The sequence below is a fragment of the Panicum virgatum genome, chromosome 2K (genome assembly GCF_016808335.1).
Source record: "Panicum virgatum strain AP13 chromosome 2K, P.virgatum_v5, whole genome shotgun sequence".
In the NCBI taxonomy this organism is placed as follows: domain Eukaryota; kingdom Viridiplantae; phylum Streptophyta; class Magnoliopsida; order Poales; family Poaceae; genus Panicum; species Panicum virgatum.
The window spans coordinates 20631827-20637826 of NC_053137.1; positions in this window are offsets into that span (position 1 = coordinate 20631827).

The following is a 6000-nucleotide window of genomic DNA, read 5'->3' on the forward strand; positions in this document are numbered from 1 at the left end:
TTTCAAGTATTTTATGGTGAATACAATATTATGTATGGGCCAAATGGAGTAGATCTTTCTGCCTTTAAGTGCACATCTAGCGGCATAGATAAACATCTGGAAAGGAGTTTTGGTTCTATATGTAAGTGGCTGCAGCGTGGGTTCCGTGTTGATCCGTTGACACATGTGATCACTGTCCAGTCTCTTGTTAATTGGGAGGTAGAAAGTGAATTATGGGAATTGATGATGATACACAGCACTGATGACTGGCAGAAGTACATGCAAGCAGCTCTAGAGCGTGTGTGGCCTCTGGCCGTCCTTGTTCAAATCCGGGAGAAGACACAAAATGAAATCCAACATTGTGCAGATCAAGGAACTCCGAGTATTCGAAGAGAGACCAATTATGTTGAGCAAGATGAGTCAGAAGAGACAGAGAACCAAAACATGGGACCACAGGGCCTTACTGATGAGGGAGAGAGGATACATAGTATTGTGGACGAGATGGAGGTAGAAGACCAAACCGCAATAGAGATGGAAGAATATGAGGGCTCATCTGATGACGAGCAGTACTCATTGCCAAAAGAGTGGAAGGAGCATGGTTTTGGCAGTCATATCGCAGAAGATGTACGAAATCAGGAGTGGGAGTACAGAGGGAATGAGGTAGTGCAAGGTGCAACATATCCAAACATTGAAGCCGTAAAAGATGCTGTGGGACTATGGGCAATATCATTGAAACGAGAATTCAGAGTCGTAAAGTCTAGCAGTAAAGAATATGAGGTGAAGTGTGTGAATGCTGGATGTCCATGGCGAGTACATGCATTCAAGAGAAAATGGAAGTCAAACTAGAAATGTTTCATTTGTCACAGAGCACACTTGTTTGCTGTCAGAAGTTCTTCCCTCGCATCGCAATATATCATGCGACTTTGTTGCAAAGCAAATGTATGGGTTTATTATGGAGAACCTAAATTATGAGCCAAAAATGATTGTTCGACACATTGAGCAGATTTACCAGTACACCATCAGTTATTTGAAGGCATGGCGGGCTAAACAAAGGGTGTTCGAGATGCGGTTCGGCACATACGAGGCATCATATGATAACCTACCTCGTATGTTATCCCAGGTTGCTGCTAGAAATCCTGGAAGCTTTTATGACACATACCTTGTACCAGCCGTGACTAGGGGACAAAGAATTATGCAACGAGCCTTCTTTTGCATAGGTGCTTGTGTTAGAGCATTTCAGTTTTTGTCTTCCGGTGATCTGCATTGATGGCACATTTTTTACTGGAAGGTATAAAGGTCAGATACTCACCGCAATCGGTGTAGATTACAACAACCAAATAGTTCCGCTCACATTTGCATTTGTTGAGAATGAGAACATAGACAGTTGGTATTGGTTCCTTGAACGAGTGAAGATTCATGTTGTTGCTACACGTCCAGATGTGTGCCTTATTAGTGATAGGCATGCAGGTATCCTGCAATCAATACTGAAATTGCAACGTGGAACTGCGACAACGCCTCCATTATGGCCCGATGTCCAAAACAGGTGGTGCATTAGGCATATGGGTGCAAACTTCTATGACCACTTCAAGAACAAGGATCTTAAGAACCTGTTTAAGAGGTTGTGCACCCAAAATCAACAGAGAAAAATTCAATGCATTATGGCAGATGCTTGATCAGTTGACTGCAGAGCTAGTGAAGGTAAGGGCATCAGGAGCAGGCACGAGTCAGGCTGCAGAGGCTAGGGATTCAATTGAGAAGCCATTTCCACACTGGATTCGTGGTGCACCTAAGGAGAAATGGTCATTGCTTTATGATACCAACGGAATACGGTATGATATTCAGACAACGAACCATGCAGAGTGTTTCAATATGGTTATGCGTTCTTGTCGTGCCTTTCCTCTTGTGGGAATTGTTGAGTTCATCATGTATGGGTGCATGAAGTATTTCAGAGAGCGTTACACGGCTGCAAGCATAAACATCAGCAACCCCCAAATTCAGTTTTGCAAAAGAGTGACACAATATATGCAAGAGAAGATTGAAAAGGCCAAACTGCACCGCGTCATATCCACATGTACAATGGAGCATAGATTTGAGATTCTATGCAAGGATAGAAGTGGTCGTGGTATCCGTAGAGATAGGGTGGTACAGGAGAGTTTGATTACAGTTGATGGCAAAACCTTCTGCTCCTGCATGAAGCCTAAGTTATTGCATATGCCATGCTCCCATCTCATTGCGGCATGTGCAGAGTCTGCGTTACAGCCAGGAGTATTTGTTTCACCGTACTTCAGCAAGGAAGCAGCTGTATCCACCTGGGGACATGAGGTATACGGGATTGGAATTGTGGGGCCTTTCACTCTGGATAATGAGAATAAGATGTTTATTCATGATTCAGCCATTAAGAAAGGCAAAGGCCGCCGTCAGACACGTTGTATTCGGAATGGTATGGACTAGTCGGAAGCAAGCAAGGCACAAAAGCGTTGCAGCCAATGTGAAGCATTAGGTCACAACTACAAGAAGTGTCCTCAGAATGCACTTCACGATGCTGCTGACGTCGGTCCTTCCGGAAATCCCAGAGATGGAGCACCTCCTACGTTCAGACGAGCATCGGCAAGAATTGCTCGTGGAAGGCATTCGGTGTCATGATCCACAATTGTATTTCATTATTTGTAATATGTAGTAATGAAATATTGCAGGTATGTAATGAAGTATTATTGTACCTATGTGTCCAGTTTGTATAAAATATATATTTACCTATGCGTTCTCATATATTTTTGAATGCAGGTATGGAGATGAACTCCTTGCTAGACCCAGTTATCGACTCGAGCCACAGGTCTTACTTTGCAGCTGTTGAGCACCGAGCCCTAGAGGTGCTACGTCCTCGTCCCCCCCGGGGAGGCGATCTCTATACACCACGATTGGTGTGACCGGTATGTAATGAAATATTATTATTTATCACTTATGTATTCGTCGGTATTCCTTGTTTTCGACAATTTTGTTTTTTTGCAGGTTACGTGAGGCCGGTCTACTGACTCTGAGCCGTCTTGTCGAGGTTGGGCCTATTCAGCTCGACCGATCCCTCCTGACGGCGCTCGTTGACAGATGGAGGCCGGAGACACACACGTTCCACCTCCCGTGTGGGGAGATGACTCCTACGCTACAGGATGTGGCCTACCTCCTCGGCCTCCCTATCGTCGGGGAGGCTGTAGATCCGCGTGTGGTGGCGGCCTCGTGGAAAGATGAGCTGGAGGCCCGTTTTGCCCTGGTTGACCGCGTGGAAGAAGCAGGTCCGATCAACCCGCACCCGCGAGCAGCAGGTCCTTCGAAGACCTGGTTCCTACAGTTTACAGTACGTATTCATTCCATATATAAATTTAATTGTTACAATTCGCATGTTCCATTGACATTTGAAACCATTATTCTTAATTGTTTTATGCAGTCTGCCCTGTTGGCTGCGGATGCCGACGAGTACAATGTGACCAAATCACTGGAGGCATACCTACTTTGGTTGTTTGGTTACATCATGTTCAACAACACTCATGGCAACTCGGTCGATAGGATTCTCCTTCCGTATGCACGGGAGATTGCGGATGGGGACGAGGACGTACCGCCCTACAGCTGGGGTGAGGCGGTACTTGCAGCCACTTACCGTGGACTCTGCGACGGCTGCATGAAGACACATGGGAACGCTATCCTGGCAGGGTGCCCACTACTGCTACAGCTTTGGTCGTACGAGAGGCTAGCCGTTGGTCGACCCTTAGTCAGCCACGAGCCTTACCACGGGGGCATGTACGGCGACGAGGAGGACGAGAGGCCCACTATGGGAACTATCTGGATCTGGCGTCAGGTACGTTCGCAACAAATCTAATTTTGTTATTCATTGTTACATGATGTATTAGCACACCGGAAATTTTACTTATTCGGAATGCAGAGGTCCTGGGCGCATGCGCAGGTTAGACGCGCATATCCTGAGTTTGTTTCGGAGCTCGACATGCTGACGTCCGAGGATGTTGTCTAGGAGCCTTACAGCCCAGAGGCTGTGGCTACCCGTGCACCAGCAGGCCTGTCTTCGCACTGCTCCGCGAATGCGAGCCTGTGGCTTACTACTGCCATCCTGGTTTATGACATCGCGGTTGAGGCATATTGCCCCTGGAGAGTCAGGAGACAGTTTGGGCAGCGCCAGGAGTTTCCGGTGCCCACCGCGTTGGAGCTTGTCAGTCGCCAGGACCACAGGTAATTATGAATGAACTTGGCTCATACATTCGTGTCGAATCTAACGATTCTTCGTGGTCCACTTTTGTAGGTTGTCAAGGAGTGGCTTGCCGTGCTCTGATGTTTGGCTCACCAAGATGCAGCCGTGGGTGGACCAATGGGAACAGGCAGACGAGCACTTGGTCCATCCAACAGGACCACACACAGACAGCTCCTTTAGGGCTTACCTCACCTGGTACTTACCCCGGACTCGGGGTCGTCTGGTTTATGTTGACACTCACCCGCAGCCACACCAGGCGAGGCCTTAGGATGGCTATGACCGGCACCACGTGGAGGCACTAGCTGGCGCGGTGAGTCTCTCGATCATATTTGCATATATATATATTCATAAGATAATTCATGTGTTTCTAGCTGTACCTTTACTGAATGGATGCAGTTTCGCCTTTGCAACATGATGGAAACGGACTGCTCGACTTACCTGACGAGGGTACGTGCCGGATCCCCAATGACCCAGTTCGAGCAGACAGAGGCATGGTCGAGACAGCGTGATCAGTTGCGTCAGGTAGTGCACAACTTGGGAAGCCGTGTGCAGTACGAAGACAGCCACGGATCGTCCCAGGCCTCGTCGTCGTTCCCGTGTCCGTCGATCGTGCACGGGCCGACGTCGCAGTTCTTCCCAAGTGTGGGTAACATACATATCTCTTCAAATTAGATCAAGTGTTCCTACATATTTACTAATATCACATACAGGATACAATCCAGCTACTGCGTTCGGCCATACTAGAATGTTTAGAGGGACAGCACCAGTTGGCGAACCGTATCCAGGGATGGTACCGGGGCCACAGATACCGGTCTACACAGGTTAGTTTATGTTTCGTATTTTGGTTTCTACATGTCATTACGAAATATACGAGCGTACGCTAACATCCACATTTTTTGCGTAGGATTCTACCCCGATGCGGGCGCCGGACCTTCTTCTTCCTCCTTTCGACCAGATAACGAGACCTTCAACTTAGACGACTTCGACAGCTTGACTCCAGAAGAGCCTGCCGCGCAAGGTGACCCCGATGTCTTGGGGTATTCACAGCTAGGAGGAGCACCACTTAGGATCTCTCAGCAGCAGACACCGCAGCTCCTTGCGCGTCCTGAGCGACAGGTGAGGTCTCCGGATGTTCTCACCTACTCCGAGTGCCATGTCCGTGCCCAGTAGAGGGCTAAGAGGGTCCGACGCCCTAGGGGTGGTTAGATATATGTGATGTTTATTTGTAATGAGATAGCTGTGGACCGCTTATTTGTATCCGATGTTTATGATTGTGCTAGTTTACTTGTCATTTGTTTGTATACATACTATTGATGTGAACTTGTTATGTTTGTGGGTTCCATAATGCTCGTGAAATAAGGGAAGTTCTTGCGAATTTTTTCTGTGATTTATTGAAGGACAAGTTAGGTGCGGTAGGAGTTAGCGGCCGAGATCCTGCCGACGATGATGACGACTACACGCTCGAATAGCTCAAAATAGGAACCATAGTGTATCTAGCTGCGAGTACGAGATCACAGGTTGCCACTGCTCAGCACGGCGATCACGGGTTTCCCAAATGTCGCATTCTTTGCCCAGACATACGTGACATGTTTAGCAGTGCCCTTCCACCATTTCAAAAAGATGTGACAACACGGCAACCACTCCAGCTCACCTTCAAAGCAGTCTCTCCGGCGAGGACGACGAACCTGTCATTCTACAGCGCAGGTCTGTGGCGTGTAGTGGGGAAGGCGGCATCTAGGCGCGATCGACCGAGCGGCATCAATGCAGCGCTG